At 40.2% G+C, this 16,960-nt stretch overlaps 1 protein-coding gene, 1 long non-coding RNA gene and 1 pseudogene across 6 annotated transcripts in view; 1 reads left to right on the top strand and 2 right to left on the bottom strand.

Moving 5' to 3' along the window:
- The window catches only part of LOC309841656, a 963,915-nt gene that overhangs the window by 376,396 nt on the left and 570,559 nt on the right, over positions 1-16,960 (bottom strand). The gene's annotated exons all lie outside the window — the stretch shown is intronic.
- WDTC1 (WD and tetratricopeptide repeats 1) overlaps positions 1-16,960 on the bottom strand; it is a 69,453-nt gene that overhangs the window by 29,864 nt on the left and 22,629 nt on the right. The gene's annotated exons all lie outside the window — the stretch shown is intronic.
- On the top strand, positions 6,234-7,311 carry LOC309841633 (heterogeneous nuclear ribonucleoprotein A1 pseudogene; annotated as a pseudogene). Its single transcript has one exon. The product of its transcript is annotated as a heterogeneous nuclear ribonucleoprotein A1 pseudogene (transcript).

Here is a 16,960-nt window from a genome sequence, read left to right as displayed (position 1 = left end):
TCAGAATTGTACAGTAAAAAGAGATGTCAGGGTTCAACTCTGGCTTGGCCTCTTCCAAGGTCTATGAGTAGTCATGTAAGAGTCCCCAAACCGGGATGCCTGGGTGGCTCACTGGGTTAAGCATCTGCCTTTCACTCAGGCCATGATCCCAGAGTCCTGGGAAGCAGGGAGATTGGGGCTATAACTGATGATTAATGGCTTCTTAAACATATAAATCATATATATGATAAGGGTCTAGTATCCAGGACGTATAAAGAATTTTTACAGCTCAACAATAAAAAGACAAAAAACTCAATTAAAAAATGGTTAAAAAGAGGAGCACATGGGTGGCTCGGTGGGTTAAGCCTCTGCCTTCAGCTCAGGTCATGATCTCAGGGTCCTGGGATCGAGCCCTACATCAGGCTCTCTGCTCAGCGGGAAGCCTGCTTCTCTCTCTCCCACTCCCCCTGCTTCTGTTCCCTCTCTCACAGTGTCTCTGTCAAATAAATAAATAAAATCTTTAAAAAAAAAATGGTTAAAGAAGGGGTGCCGGAGTGGCGCAGTTGGTTAAGCATCTGATTCTTGGTCACAGCTCAGGTCTCGATGTCAGGGTGGAGTTCAGGCTCTGCATTGGGCTCCACAATGCACATGGAGCCTACTTTTTTTTTTTTAATATTTTATTTATTTACTTGACAGAGATCACAAGTAGGCAGAGAGGCAGGCAGAGAGAGAGACAGGCCGGAAGAGAGAGAGATGAGGAAGCAGGCTCCCTGCTGAGCAGAGAGTCCGATGTGGGGCTCGATCCCAGGACCCTGGGATCATAACCTGAGCCGAAGGCAGTGGCTTAACCCACTGAGCCACCCAGGCGCCCCACATGGAGCCTACTTTAAAAAAAAAAAAAAAAAGAAAGAAAGAAAGGATAAAGGATCTAAATAGATATTTCTCCACATGAAATATACAATGGCCAATAAGAACATGAAAAGATGCTCAAGGGGCACCTGGTGGTTCAGCAGGTTAAGCATCTGCCTTTGGCTCAGGTCATGATCCCAGGGTCCTGGGACTGAGCCCCACAGTGCATCAAGGACCTACATATAAGATCTAAAAAGTATAAAACTCTTAGAAGGAAACATGGGTATAAATCTTTGTGACCTTGGATTAGGCAAAAGTTTTTTTGTCACCCGCCCTTTTTTTGATAGTGCGGCTACAATTGATGGTTAATGGTTTCTTTTTTTAATTATTTTTATTAACATATAATGTATTATTTGCCCCAGGGGTACAGGTCTGTGAATCATCAGGCTTACACATTTCACAGCACTCACCATAGCACATACCCTCTCCAATGTCCACAACCAATCACCCTCTCCCTCCCTCTCCCCCCAGTGACCCTCAGTTTATTTCCTGAGATTAAGAGTCTCTTATGGTTTGTCTCCCTCCTGATCCCATCTTGTTCCATTTTTTCATTCCCTACCTCCCAAGCCCCTGCCCTGCCTCTCAAATTCCTCATATCAGGGAGATCATAGGATAATTGTCTTTCTCTGATTGACTTATTTTGCTCAGCATAATACCCTCTAGTTTCATCCACATAGTTGTAAATGGCAAGATATAATTTCTTTTTCTTTTTTTTTTAAAGATTTTATTTATTTATTTGACAGAGAGAGATCACAAGTAGGCAGAGAGGCAGGCAGAGAGAGAGGAGGAAGCAGGCTCCCTCCTGAGCAGAGAGCCCAATGCGGGGCTCAATCCCAGGACCCCGAGATCATGACCCGAGCTGAAGGCAGCGGCTTAACCCACTGAGCCACCCAGGCGCCCCAGATATAATTTCTTTTGATGGCTGCATGGTATTCCACTGTATGTATGTATGTATATATATATGTATGTATCTCCACATTTTCTTTATCCATTCATCTGTTGATGGACATTTAGGTTCTTTCCATAGTTTGGCTACTGTGGACATTGCTGCTATAAATATTTGGGTGTACTTGTCCCTTCGGATCACTATATTTGTATCTTTAGGGTAAATACCCAGTAGTGTGATTGCTGGGTTGAAGGGTAGCTCTACTTTAAACTTTTTGAGGATCCTCTATACTGTTTTCCGGAGTGGCTGCACCAGCTTGCATTCCCACCAACAGTGTAGGAGGGTTCCCCTTTCTCCGCATCCTCACCAGCATCTGTCATTTCCTGACTTGTTAATTTTAGCTATTCTGACTGGTATAAGGTGGTAGGTGATTAATGGTTTCTTAAACATGACACCAAAAGTACAAGTGATAAATGGAAACAAATAACTTGGGCTTCATTAAAAATAAAAACTTTGTGTCAAAGGTGCTATCAAGTAAGTGAAAAGACAATCCACAAAATGGGAGAAAACCATTTAAAATCATGCATGTGAGGATATGGAGAAACTAAAACTGTCATACATTTTTCCTGGGAAAGTAAAATGGTGCTGCCACTTTGAAAAATAGTTTGGCAGTTCCTCAAAAAATTGAACATAAAAACAAACAAAAAACATATGATCCAGCAATTCCACCCTTAGGTATATACCTAAGGGAACTGAACATGTATGACCACACAAAAGCTTGTACACAATATTCACAGCAGCATTATTCATAGCTAAAAGATGGAAATAACCAAATGTCCACCAACAATGAATGGATAAACAAAATGTGGTATATCCATATAACAGAATGCTATTGGCTATAAAAAGGAATGAAGGACTGATTCATGCTATAACATGGATGAATCCTGAAGACATCATGCTAAGTAAAAGAAGCCAGATACAAAAAAGCCAGGTATTGTATAATTCCATTTTTATGAGATATCTAGAATAGGAAAATCCACAGAGACAAAAAGTAGACTAGTGGCTGCCAGAGATAGGTAGTAACTACTAATATGGATAAAGGGTTTCCTTTGGGGACAACAAAAATGTCTAGAATTAGATATTGGTGAGAGCTACACAATTTTGTGACTATACTAAAAATGACACTGAATTGTACACTTGAATAAAATAAAAAATAAACTAAAAACAAGCTAACAAACTGGTGGCAGGCGGGATTTGGCCCACAGACCATACTTTACTGAACCCTGATGTAAAGGATATTCCTTGAAATCTCTTCCAAAGGTCTCGGGGCACCTGGCTGGCTCAATGGGTTAAAGCCTCTGCCTTCAGCTCGGGTCATGATCCCAGAACTCTGGGATCGAGCCCGGCATCGGGCTCTCTGCTCAGCAGGGAGTCAGCTTCCCTTCCTCTCTCTCTGCCTGCCTCTCTGCCTACTTGTGATCTCTGTCAAATAAATAAATAAAATCTTTAAAAAAAAAAAGAGTCAGGTCCATCTTTTTCTTTGTGGGTGACTATTTAATAAACTTTGTATATAATTTACTTCTCTATAAGGTATTATTAAAAAAACCACTCTGACAAGTCTTTATTAGTGTAAGGTTACACTCTGATAAAACTTCCATGGTCTACTAACTGTATTCCAAAAGAAAACCAATCTAGTTTGATATTACTTGTTTCTAGTGAATTTATGCTCAAATTATGTATGAAACAAAACACAAACAAAAAAGCAATCAAGCCAGATTGTGAAGGTGAGATACGTAATTTTGCAACTTATACGGAAAATATTAAGAAAACTAGTATGGCAAGAGAATGAATCCACCAAGCCAAGAACTATTTGTTAATCAATGAACTAACTAACAATTCATTGATTAAAGTAAGCTCTACACCCAGTGTAGAACAAAACAGGAGGGGCTTGACCTCACAATGCAGAGATCGAGAACTGCATGCTGAACCAGCCAGGTGCTGGTAAACCCTTTCTAAAAAGAAGACACATGGTTGAGGTAGAAAGAATTATAAACTATGGGGCCAGACAGGCCTGACAGAATCTTATTAATCTTATTATTAATTTATTAATTATATATATATTATTAATCTTATTTTTAAAAAAGATTTTATTTATTTATCAGAGAGAGAGAGGAAGAGAGCGAGCATAGGCAGACAGAATGGCAGGCAGAGGCAGAGGGAGAAGCAGGCTCTCTGCTGAGCAAGGAGCCCGATGTGGGACTCAATCCCAGGACGCCGGGATGATGACCCGAGCCGAAGGCAGCTGCTTAACCAACTGAGCCACCCAGGCGTCCCTTATTAATCTTATTTTTGTCACTTATGTGACCTTGGAAATGCTCAATTTTATTCTCCTTATTTGTGAAGTAAGATTCCTTTCCTCTCCCTCTCTCTACCATGTGTGGAACATTGTGCTAAGAAATCCCACAAGTGAAAGAAATAGAATGGATCAAAATGTGGACAAAACTTTAAAGTGTCCTTGGAAGGGGCGCCTGGGTGGCTCAGTGAATTAAGCTGCTGCCTTCAGCTTCAGGTCATGATCTCAGGGTCCTAAGATCGAGTCCCGCATCGGGCTCTCAGGCTCTCTGCTCAGCAGGGAGCCTTCTTCCTCTCTCTCTCTCTGCCTGACTCTCTGCCTACTTGTGATTGTTCTTTCTCTGTCAAATAAACAAATAAAATCTTAAAAAAAAAAAAAAGTGTTCTTGGAAGATCCTGGTGATGCAACCAAAAATGAAAATGCCTCCCCCAAAAGTGAGGACTGCAGGCTACAAACTAGAATCCAAGGATATTTGGCTCCTGTCTGGTTCTGACATTAAAACTCACTAAGACAAGATGAGCTAGCACATGTAACTAAAGCGGGATGTGAAATGCTGAGCAAAGATGTCCATGGAAAATATATACCAAAACATCATAGATTTAATCCTAATTAGTATTAAATTTAAATCCTGTAATATCAACTTCCTTTCTGCCTCTCTTACTCAGTTGCTGCCAATATACCAGTTCTTTATATACACATATAAGATTTTATCTATTTATTTGAAAGAGAGAGAGAGAGAGAAAGCACAAGAAGAGGGGAACAGCAGAGGGAGAGGGAGAAGAAGGCCCCCCCACTAAGCAGGGAGCCAGACTTGATCCCAGGACCCTAAGATCATCACCTGAACCACAGGCAGACTGACTGAGCCCCCGAGGGCACCCCTAAAGTTTATCTTTAGAATACATATACTCGAAGAATATATATATATATTCAAATATATATATATATATATTTATATTTCATATATATATATTTAGAATACATATACTCGAAGAATATATATAGTCAAAGTACTGTGTTAAAAAATTACTTGGGTTAGTTGGCATCGCTCTCCCCATCGTTGTTTTTATTTACTTTTTGAATGTGCGAACCTCAACGTGGCTCTAAAAGTAAAAACTCTACAGAAGGGTCCAGAAAAAGGTTACTCCCTTTTTTCTACCTCTCCACCCCTATATCTTCCATCCACTAAAGGGTAACCCATTTCATTAGTTTCTGCTTAACCATTCTGTGCTTGTGTTTGCAAAAATATGCAGGTACCTATAAATTCTTAGACCAAAATCAGCAAAAATTATATTAAAATAGCCTTTAAACATATGGAATAGATATTCAATTTCACTCATAAGAGAAATATAACTTAAAACTACATTGAGATACTATTTTTCACCTGTTAGAATGGTAAAAAAATTTCTAAAGCTTAACCACACAGTCTGTTATTGAATTGTGGAGAAGCAGGCACTCTCCTGCATTACAACTGGGAAAACAAAATGGTACAACTCCCATGGAGGAAAATTTGGCAATGTCTAACAAAATCATATATGCATTTACCCTTTGGTCAGCACTTCTACTTTCAGGTTTTTACCCTAAAGATACACCTCTAGCAATACTAAAATACTTACACGTAAGGTTAGTCATCATGGTATTGTTGTAGTTGTAACTATTAGAAACAGCCCTAAGAGTCCATACAGGGGATATTCACTGAATAAATCTGGGCTCATCTACATAATACAGTATTATGCAGTTATGAAGAACTCTATGCACTGATACAGGTGATTTCCAAGATACCTTGGAAAGTGAAAAGAGTGTATATATATATACATATATACAATCTTAAGTCATGCCTCACTGATTTTTCATCCTCAAAAAATATCTTCCAAGTCCAGGGGCACCTAGGTGGCTCAGTGGGTTAAGCTGTTGCCTTCGGCTCAGTTCATGATCTCAGGGTCCTGGGATTAAGTCCCGCATCAGGCTCTCTGCTTGGCGGGGAGCCTGCTTCCCTCTTCCTCTCTGCCTGCTTCTCGGTCTACTGTGATCCCTCTCTGTCAAATAAATAAATAAAATCTTTAAAAAAAAAATCCTCCGCTTTCTGCCCGTGGATGCCGCCGAGTAAGCATTGTTAAAGTCTCCCCTCCCACCGCCATCATGTCTAAGTCAGAGTCTCCCAAAGAGCCTGAACAGCTGCGGAAGCTCTTCATCGGAGGTCTGAGCTTTGAAACAACCGATGAGAGTCTGAGGAGCCATTTTGAGCAATGGGGAACACTTATGGACTGTGTGGTAATGAGAGATCCGAACACCAAGCGCTCCAGAGGCTTTGGGTTTGTCACATATGCCACTGTGGAGGAGGTGGATGCAGCCATGAATGCAAGGCCACACAAGGTGGATGGAAGAGTTGTGGAACCAAAGAGGGCTGTCTCAAGAGAAGATTCTCAAAGACCTGGTGCCCACTTAACTGTGAAAAAGATTTTTGTTGGTGGCATTAAAGAAGACACTGAAGAACATCATCTAAGAGATTATTTCGAACAGTATGGGAAAATTGAAGTGATTGAGATCACGACTGACCGAGGCAGTGGCAAAAAGAGGGGTTTTGCTTTTGTAACATTTGATGACCATGATTCTGTAGACAAGATTGTCATTCAAAAATACCATACTGTGAATGGCCACAACTGTGAAGTAAGGAAAGCACTCTCTAAGCAAGAGATGGCTAGTGCTTCATCCAGCCAAAGAGGTCGAAGTGGTTCTGGAAACTTTGGTGGTGGTAGTGGAGGTGGTTTTGGTGGGAATGACAACTTTGGTCGTGGAGGAACCTTTAGTGGTCGAGGTGGCTTTGGTGGCAGTCGAGGTGGTGGTGGATATGGTGGCAGTGGGGATGGCTATAACGGATTTGGTAATGATGGAAGCAACTTTGGAAGTGGCAGAAGCTATAATGATTTTGGCAATTACAACAATCAATCCTCAAATTTTGGACCCATGAAAGGAGGCAATTTTGGAGGCAGAAACTCTGGCCCTTATGGTAGTGGAGGCCAATACTTCGCCAAACCACGAAACCAAGGTGGCTATGGTGGTTCCAGCAGCAGCAGCAGCTATGGCAGTGGCAGAAGGTTTTAATTACTGCCAGGAAACAAAGCTTAGCAGGAGAGCCAGAGAAGTGACAGGGAAGCTACAGGTTACAACAGATTTGTGAACTCAGCCAAGCACAGTGGTGAAAGGGCCTAGCTGCTACAAAGAAGACATGTTTTAGACAATACTCATGTGTATGGGCAAAAAACTCGAGGACTGCATTTGTGACTAATTGTATAACAGGTTATTTTAGTTTCTGTTCTGTGGAAAGTGTAAAGCATTCCAACAAAGGGTTTTAATGTAGATTTTTTTTTTTTTTGCACCCATGCTGTTGATTGCTAAATGTAATAGTCTGATCATGACGCTGAAAAAAAAAAAAAAAAACAAACCTCCAAGTCCAGCCAACCCCTTTATTCTCTTTACATGCTGCATCATGTCTTTATTTCCCTTCCTATTCCCCTAAGAATCCATGATTCATTACTAAAATCATTCTCTTGCAACATTCATTTGACAAACCCTCAACCCTAAATGATACTCTAGTTCTCCTGCATCTTTAACTTTCCCTTTCTCCACTAATTCCTTCCCCTTGGAATTAAACAAGCACAAGTTCCTCTAATCTAGAAAAGTACTTCTTTGATGCCAAATCTGCATCTAGCTATGGCCTTCCATTTCTATTCCCCTTTGTAGCCAGACCAAAAGAGTAGCCTATACTCAGTATTTTCACTTCCTTACTTCCCAGTAATTCCTCAATCCACTTCTGTCATCTATACCACACACCACAAAAATGGCTCTTGCCAAGGTTACTATTGTAGCTTCCTTGCCCTAAATCAATGGACATTTCTTAATCCTTATCTTACTTGGACCCTGGCAGTATTTGATACTTCCACCTCAATATAACTTTCTGCTGGGTTCTGTGACATCACCATCTCTCTCTGTTTTCCTTCCTACTCCTCTAGTTACTCTTTCTTGGTACCCTTTGCATATTCTTTGTTCACATGGCCCTTATGTTGGTCTTCTTTATGTCTCTATCCAAGGCTTTCCCTCCACTCTGCATATTCCCCAGAGGTGATTACAACTTTTCCATTGTTCCAATCTCTATGATGTTCCCTGCTCTCACATCAACATCTCCGAAGTGTACCTATATCTTAGGCTCAGAGTCAAGTATTCCAACTACCTATCCAGAAAGCACTAGATAATGTACAACATACAGCTCCAGAACATCCATACTGAGCTTGCTATCTTCCCCCCAAACCTATTCTTTTTCCAGTGCTTCCTTAGCCTAGTGAATGATACTATCATTTACTCTGCCAGTCAAGTCAGAAACTTGACCTTCACCCTGGACTCCTCTTTCCTAACTTTTCACATCAAGTCATCAAGAATTCTGTTTATTCTATCTCTTAAATGTTTTGCAAATTCACGGACTTCTTTTTTTTTTTTTAAAGATTTTATTTATTTATTCGACAGAGAGAGATCACAAGTAGGCAGAGAGGAAGGCAGAGAGAGAGGAGGAAGCAGGCTCCCCGCTGAGCAGAGAGCCCGATGTGGGACTTGATCCCAGGACCCTGAGATCATGACCTGAGCCGAAGGCAGCGGCTTAACCCACTGAGCCACCCAGGCGCCCCAAATTCACTGACTTCTTTCTATCCAAATTACCATTATCTAGGGTCAGGTTATCTAACACCTCTTCCTGAATCACAGCCACAGTCCCTTAAACTGGTCTGGCTATATTTACTTATTAATTGTTATTAATTTTAAAGGTTGATTTATTTATTTGAGAGAGAGAGAGTGCATGAGCAGAGGGAAGGATAGAGGGAGAGGAGAAAGCACTGGGATGGACCCCATGAGATCAATCCCACAGCCCATGAGAACAAGACCTGAGCAGAAAACAAGAGTAAGACGCTTAGCCAACTGAGCCACCCAGGTGCCCCTAGTCTGGCTATATTTAAACCTGTGCAATCTTCATTTTGAAGCCAAGATAATTTTTTTTTTTTTTGCCAAGATAATTTTAAAGCTTAATTCTGATCATTTGCTCCTACTGTAAAAACCATTCAATGGTTCTCCACTGACCTTAGGATAAAGTCCATGGTCTTCAACATAGTTTACAATGTCTTATTAGGAGCATTTTGCCCACACTCATCTCACCAACCTCATCTGTCATCCTTCTCCCACTTGTATTTTGTGACTGCCTGTTCTCCTGAACTGAGTACCCTCTACTCTCTCTCGCATCACTCATAACCCCAACCTAGCACTTTTTCTCTCCCTACCAATCCCCAAATCTAGCTCCTCCCATCCAGCTCTCTGGCATCAATGTGGACTACATTTCTTTTAGGAAACTAAGCTGTGATTTCTCCAGCCCATCAAGTTTCACCCATTTGTGAAATTTCTCAGAATAATGGGGGACACATAGAGGAATAGAGACTGGGGTTGGGGAGAGAACATTTGTTGAGCAGTGCTCTAAGAATGAAGGAATGTAAAAGATGTACAATTTAGTACAAACTCCATGAAAGATAATTTTGTTTTTTAAGATTTTATTTAACAAAGAGAGGGAACACAAGCAGGGGGAGGGCACAGGGAGAAGGAGAAGCAGGCTCGCTGAGGGACTCAATCCCAGGACGCTGGGATCATGACCTAAGCCCAAGGCAGATGCTTAACTACGTGAACCACCCAGGTGCCCATGAAAGGTAATTTTGATAATAATTATCCAAAAATCACAGATATGTGTACCCTCTGACCTACTAATTCCACTCATAGGTTTTTATCCTATAGACACCAATATGTGCCAGTGATACTGCAAGCAATAATGTAGGTACAAAAGACTGTAGGTAATCTACATGTCTGCCCACAGGAACAGTTTAAATGAATTACTCTGAAGCCATGAAAGAATTAGAAATTAGAAATATCTTTATGTATTGATATACTAAAATCATAAAACATTTTTAAAATAAAAATCTTAAGGTACAAAGCAGTAAATATGTTATGCTAACATTTGTGAGAAAGGGTGAGAACGCATAAAATTCCTCTGGAATGATACTAAAACTGACTAGTTGATTCCAGGGAAGTAAATTAGGTGGCTGGGAAAGAATGGGAAGGAGATGATCTTTTAAACTTTTAAGATTACAACTATATTAATGTTTACCTAATCAAAAATAAGTAAATAAAAAAGGAAAGGACCTAATAGTCAGATGCTAGGTTGAAGGAAAAAAGCATCATTCATGTCATCCACCCAAACCTCCAGGTCAAAGAAGAGATGCTAATGCTAAGTACTGTGTTAAGTACTCTGATTTTTTATTACAGTACAATGAGCAGTTTTGATCATGATTTAGTTTAAACATTTTTAAGTGCCAAGATCTGAGAGTATTTTTTTTTTAAAGATTTTATTTATTTATTTGGCAGACAGAGATCACAGTAGGCAGACAGGCAGGCAGAGAGAGAGGGGAAGCAGGCTCCCCGCTGAGCAGAGAGCCCGATGCGGGGCTCGATCCCAGGACCCTGAGATCATGACCTGAGCTGAAGGCAGCGGCTTAACCCACTGAGCCACCCAGGCGCCCCAAGATCTGAGAGTATTAAGGACAATTTCCTAATATAAAAGAGAGTGAATACAACAGATTGATGTACTTCTTAATTCAGATCTTCCTTAGGAAGAAACAACTAGGAACAAAATTAATTCCGGTAAAGTGGATGGAAACCAGTCTCAGAAAACAACATTCAGGAAAGAAGTATGAAAAATAAAGAAAATCAGCTTTGCAAAGTATTTTCAGAACTTACAGAACCCGTAGGATGAATGCAATAGAAAGAATATCCAAGAAATAAAGTTATCAATGTTAACTTGGATGCTTTTTAAATAGGCATCTCTTCTGGTATAAATTCTACATATACAGGAAAAGTAACAAAATACCAGACCGGTTAAACTCAAAAGGCAAACTAGAAAGTCAGAAAGTAAAAACAGGGAAGGATTATTAACCTGGAAAGTAGAGAAGTGGTATGTGAATAAGATTAAAAAAGCAAACTCTAGGGGCACCTGGGTGGCTCAGTGGGTTAAAGCCGGGGGTGCCTTCAGCTCAGGTCATGATCCCAGGATCCTGGTATCTCAAGCCCTGCATAGCATCGAGCTCTCTGCTCAGCAGGGAACCTGCTTCCCTTCCTCTCTGCCTGCCTCTCTGCCTACTTGTGATCTCTGTCTGTCAAATAAATAGATAAAATCTTTTAAAAAATAAAAGAAAAAGAAAAAGAGAACTCTAATAAGAAAATTAAAAAAAAACAAACACCAATCAAACCAACAGGTTTTTTGTGAACAAGGAAAGGAAATGACAGTAAAGTATTTAAAAAATAATACCAGCTAATATTTGAGTGCTATATAATATGAGTTTTATGATATGCTAGGCACCGTGCTAAGTACTTTACACAAATTAACTTGTTTATCCCTCCTCACAAACCGGATATGGATATTATTTTACTGATGAAGAAATGGGTGCTGAAGTTAGACTTATCTAACCAAGGTCATATGACTCATAATGGTATCTTAATTACTATTTGTCAGGTGGGACAGTCACAAAAAGATATCCCCTCCAACCTCAAACTAGGAAAGAGGGAAATAAGACGGCCTTTTGGGAGTAAAGAGTCTAAAACTCAGTACTGTTGAACTTTACCTCCTCCTTGGCTTCCCCTATAACCATGTGCTCCTACCTCTATGTCTATTCTTTCTGGTTCCCGTGGATAGAGGAAGAGCAGTAACAGGCAATCTCTAAATGTTCCAACCACCTTGGTTCCTGGTCCTGAGCTTGCTTCTCTCACTTTCTACTTTGTCCCCAAGTGACATTACCCAGTCATCCTGTTTCCTGGCTCTTATATAGAGCAGTGGTTCTCAAACCTCTTAGTCTCAAGACCACACTATCAAAAATTACTGAGGATCCCAAAGAGCTTTTTTAATAGGTGTTACATTTACTGATATTTATACCATATTAGAAATTAAAATGGAAATATTTTGTACTATTTTCATTTGAAAATAATAAAAACGGTAAATTAACACTTTTTTTTAAAAGATTTTATTTATTTATTTGGCAGAGAGAAATCACAAGTAGATGGAGAGGCAGGCAGAGAGAGAGAGAGGGAAGCAGACTCCCTGCCTAGTAGAGAGCCCAATGCGGTACTCGATCCCAGGAACCTGAGATCATGACCAGAGCCGAAGGCAGCAGCTTAACCCACTGAGCCACCGAGGCGCCCCAAATTAACACATTTTAAATGAAAAGTAAATATATTTTCTTTTTAAGATTTCATTTATTTATTTGACAGAGAGAGAGAGAGATCACAGGCAGGCAGAGAGGTAGGCAGAGAAAGGGAGAAAGCAGGCTCCCTGCTGAGCAAAAAGCCCAATGTGGGCCTCGATCCCAGGACCCTGAGACTATGTCCTGAGCTGAAGGCAGAGACTTAACCTACTGAGTCACCCAGGCGCCCGTAGTAAATATATTTTCTAAGATAAAAGAATTTAATAAAAAGAGCTTTGCATAATATCTAGCTTAATGGAAGGTAACTGGTCTCACACCTATTCTTGTATTGTCTGTTGCAATGTTATTTTGGCTAAAGTATATAACGAAAATACAGCCTCACAAAGACAAGTAGTTGCAATAGGGAGGAGTATTTTAACAGCCTTATAATTATAGATATCCTTCTTTAATACTGCACCAAAACTCCACAAGTAATGGTTTCTTAAGTTACGATCCAGAATCTGAAACCACAGAAAGGAACTATTGGTACCCTCCTATTGTTAAAGAGCATAGTTTGTATTATGCATAGGTGTTTTACACATGTATTATATATAGGTGTTTTACACGTTTGTATTACGTATAAGTGTATTACACATGTATGTTTTTTTTTTTTAAGATTTTATTTATTTATTTGACAGACAGAAATCACAAGTAGGCAGAGAGGCAGATCGAGAGAGAGGGAAGCAGGCTCCCTACTGAGCAGAAAGCCGGATGCGGGCCTCGATCCCAGGACCCTGAGATCATGACCCGAGCCGAAGGCAGAGGCTTTAAACCACTGAGCCACCCAGGCGCCCTACACATGTATGTTTTACACAGTGTTACATCAAACACTGGTCATTTTGAAAACACTGACTCACTGAATTTAAAGATCTTCAATGTTAACATTCATTATACAACACTGTTGACATCTGTTTTATCACCACAGACCTCGTCAAAAAAGCTTTATAAGTATTGAGAAGTTATCAAGCTCACCACAACAGATGAAAGTTTTCCTATATTCTCTCTTTTCTTGGCTTAGAAGTTCAAGTTTTATTCTTGGCAACAAATAGTATCAGTTGTCTTTCTTGAAGTGACAGCTCAGTTCATTCATTTTTTAAAGAAAATGTCTGCTAAGTACTCTTATTTGAATAACTACAGTTTTTGTCTGGTTTTCAGGTAGTGCTTCATGAAAAGTAGTGGGGCTTGCAACTCGAACAACTGCACAAGTGCTTTTTCCTCCAGGCAACCATCATAGTGGGTTTGCAGGAGTACTTCACGCGTACTTCCCATCCCGTAATACAGGATACTAAAGAGATACTTAGCAGTTGAGATTTAATAAAACTAGTAATTTCTGTTGCTTCACATCAAGCACATTTTAAGTAAAACCTGCTTTTTTGGGTTACTGCAAATGCATGGCATTAGTAAGTCAATTGATGCTATTTGCCTTAATCCATGCTAAGGTGAGAGTAGTTTTACTCACTTTTTTTTTTTTTTGCAAATTTTATTTATTTATTTTTTAAGAACATATTTACTTATTTGATAGAGAGAGAGAACAGAAGCAGGGAAGGGGCAGAGAGAGAAGAAGACTCCCCAATGAGCTGGGAGCCCAAGGCAGGGCTTTGATCCCAGGACCCTGAAAATATGACCTAAGCCAAAGGCAGATGCTTACCGTCAGAGCCACTCTGGCGCCCCATTTTTTGCAAATTTTAAATGAATTAATTTTTGTTTTGCAAACAGCATCTTGATACTACTATGGAAGTAGTTTTGACAACAGACTTCCTTGAAAAAGTCATGGGAATTCCCAGGGGTCTGCAGACAACACTTTGAAAACTGCTACTACAGACTCTCTCTCTGTCAATGGATGACACTTCAGTTTTTATTCCAGTCTATGCTTCTCTCCTATCCTAGACCCACTGGACCCTTTAACAATGATAAAAATGTCTTGGCTTTTATCAAAGGCCTGAACTGCTTGAACTCTTGAATCCCATCGCCTCCAGCCTTCCCCAACACTTTGCTCCTTCAATTATTCTGTCCTACTACATCAGCAAACCTTCCCCTGCCATCAACATAATCACATGCTTGTATTTCTTCCATTCTTATTAATCTACCTTGATCCCATAGACCCAGCCACTCATCCAGTTCTCTGCTTCCTTTTGTAAACAAAGTTTTTTCAAGAGTTGTGTAGACAACTCTATAAAGTGGAAAACAAAAACAAAATAAAATGACTTTGAAGGAAAGAAATGAGAGAATAAAGAAGACATCATTCGGGGAGCCTGGGTGGCTGAGTGGGTTAAAGCCTCTGCCTTTTGGCTCACGTCATGATCCCAGGGTTCTGGGATCGAGCCCCGCATCAGGCTCTCTGCTTAGCAGGGAGTCTGCTTCCTCCTCTCTCTCTGCCTACTTGTGATCTCTGTAAAAAAAAAAAGAAAAGAAAAGAAAAAAAGATGCCATTCTTCCTCCATCTTCTGAAATGAGCCCCCCACCAACAATTGGTTAAAGCCAACTCAAAGACAGGAGGACAAGAGAGCGGAAGAAAGTTAAATAGCAGACATAGATGACCAAGAGAAGGTATCTTTTATAGTTTACCCTTTTTACTGATTATATCATACCTCCTCTCATCTGGGGGGAAAGTTTGTATTAAATAAATTAATAGATAGGGCGCCTGGGTGGCTCAGTGGGTTAGCTGCTGCCTTCGGCTCAGGTCATGATCTCAGGGTCCTGGGATCGAGTCCCGCATTGGGTGCTCTGCTCAGCAGGGAGTCTGCTTCCTTCTCTCTCACTCTGCCTGCCTCTCAGTATACTTGTGATTTCTCTCTGTCAAATAAATAAATAAAATCTTTAAATTAATTAATTAATTAATTAATAGATAAACTTCCATCTCTCTTTAAAGAAAGAAAAAACAAGAAAGCTGTCTAGGATATGGCTGTCACTTCTTTACCTCCAATTCCCTCTCACAACCCCTCTGATCTAGCGTCTATTCCCACCACTCCAGAAAAACTGCTCCAGTAAAGACCACATGCATTGTTCTGTCCTCATCTTACCCAACTTTCAAAAGCACTGAGTAGAAGTGACCACTCCTTCTTTCTTAAAATATTCTCATTACGTGGCCTTTACACTCTCCTGGTTATGTTTCCTTTCTACTTCAATGATGACTTCCTTGGGTAACTTTTTATCTTCTTAGCTTGTAATCAACTTCTAAAAGCTGGAATGTCTCCAAAGCTAAGTCTTGGGCCCTAATCTCTATCCCTCCTAGAGTTGAGTCTTCGGATTTCTCCTTCCTGTCCATAGCTCTCTCCCAATTAGTACCATCAATGCCTACTTACTTGACATCTCCATAAAGTTATCCAACAGGGTTCCAAATTTAATATGTCCAACCCTTGAAACTCTCCCAAACCCATTCTTTCCATCTGCTCTCACTTCTCTAAGTCTCACAAGTGGCAAAGCTGGGATTTAAACTAGAGTTTTTGTTTCTTTTCTTTTCTTTCTTTCTTTCTTTTTTTTTTTTAAGCATCGAAATCTGTACATACTATGTAGGTTAGGGAAGTACAAATTGAAACATTTCACCTTAATGTAATTTTGTACTTGAGCTCCAAACTTTGGGAAACAATAGATGGGATCTTGTTTTGTGTTTATAAAAGCTTCTACGTCTATTTCGGACCAATTACTTAACTAGGAAGAGATAGGAGAGAATATGGGTTGGCTGGAGGCATGGCTGAAAGAGTGAGCCCAGCCAGCCAGTGACCACTGTCCACTCAGCATCCAGGAGAGCAGGGTTTCTCAACCACATCATTGTTGGCATTTGGGCTGCATAATTCTTTACTGCACATTCTTTGTTGCTGTACTGGGTGTTGTAGGAGGTCTAGCAGCATCCCTATCCCCTGTCCACTATATGCTAGCAGTACCCTTCTCATCTGGCCAACCAAAACTGTTTCTACATATTGCTAAATATCCCCTTGGAGGTAAAAATCTTTCATGCCCTGTCCCCAGATGCACCAGAAGGAAGTACTTTGAGTTATGTTCTGAAGGAAATATGGAAAGAAACTCCAAATCAATGAAGGATAAATAAATGTCTTAAAAATTATGTTTTCAAAGAACTTTTAGAAATATGTAAGCAATCATGATATAAAAGTATAAAAGAGTTTACCAAACTATTTAAATGGTATGAGCCTCATTTTGTAGGCAAAAAAAAATTTGTATTAAAAAACTGGAAGGGGGCGCCTGGGTGGCTCAGCGGATTAAAGTCTCTGCCTTCAGCTCAGGTCATGTTCCCAGGGTCCTGGGATCGAGCCCCACATTGGGCTCTCTGCTCAGCAGGGAACCTGCTTCCTCCTCTCTCTCTCTGCCTACTTGTAATCTCTATCTGTCAAATGAATAAATTAAGAAAAAAACCTTGAAGACTTAAGAATCATGAACTAGCTTTCTATGATCCAGGCACTGTGTTGTTAGTGCTTCACACAAATCTCATTTAATCATCACAACAATTCTCAGTTACTGCTCTACTTCACAGATCAGGAAACTGGGGTAACCTGCACAAGACCATAT

The sequence above is a fragment of the Mustela nivalis genome (genome assembly GCF_964662115.1).
Source record: "Mustela nivalis genome assembly, chromosome: 10".
NCBI classification, from domain to species: Eukaryota; Metazoa; Chordata; class Mammalia; order Carnivora; family Mustelidae; genus Mustela; species Mustela nivalis.
This window is presented reverse-complemented; position numbering and strand designations above follow the sequence as displayed.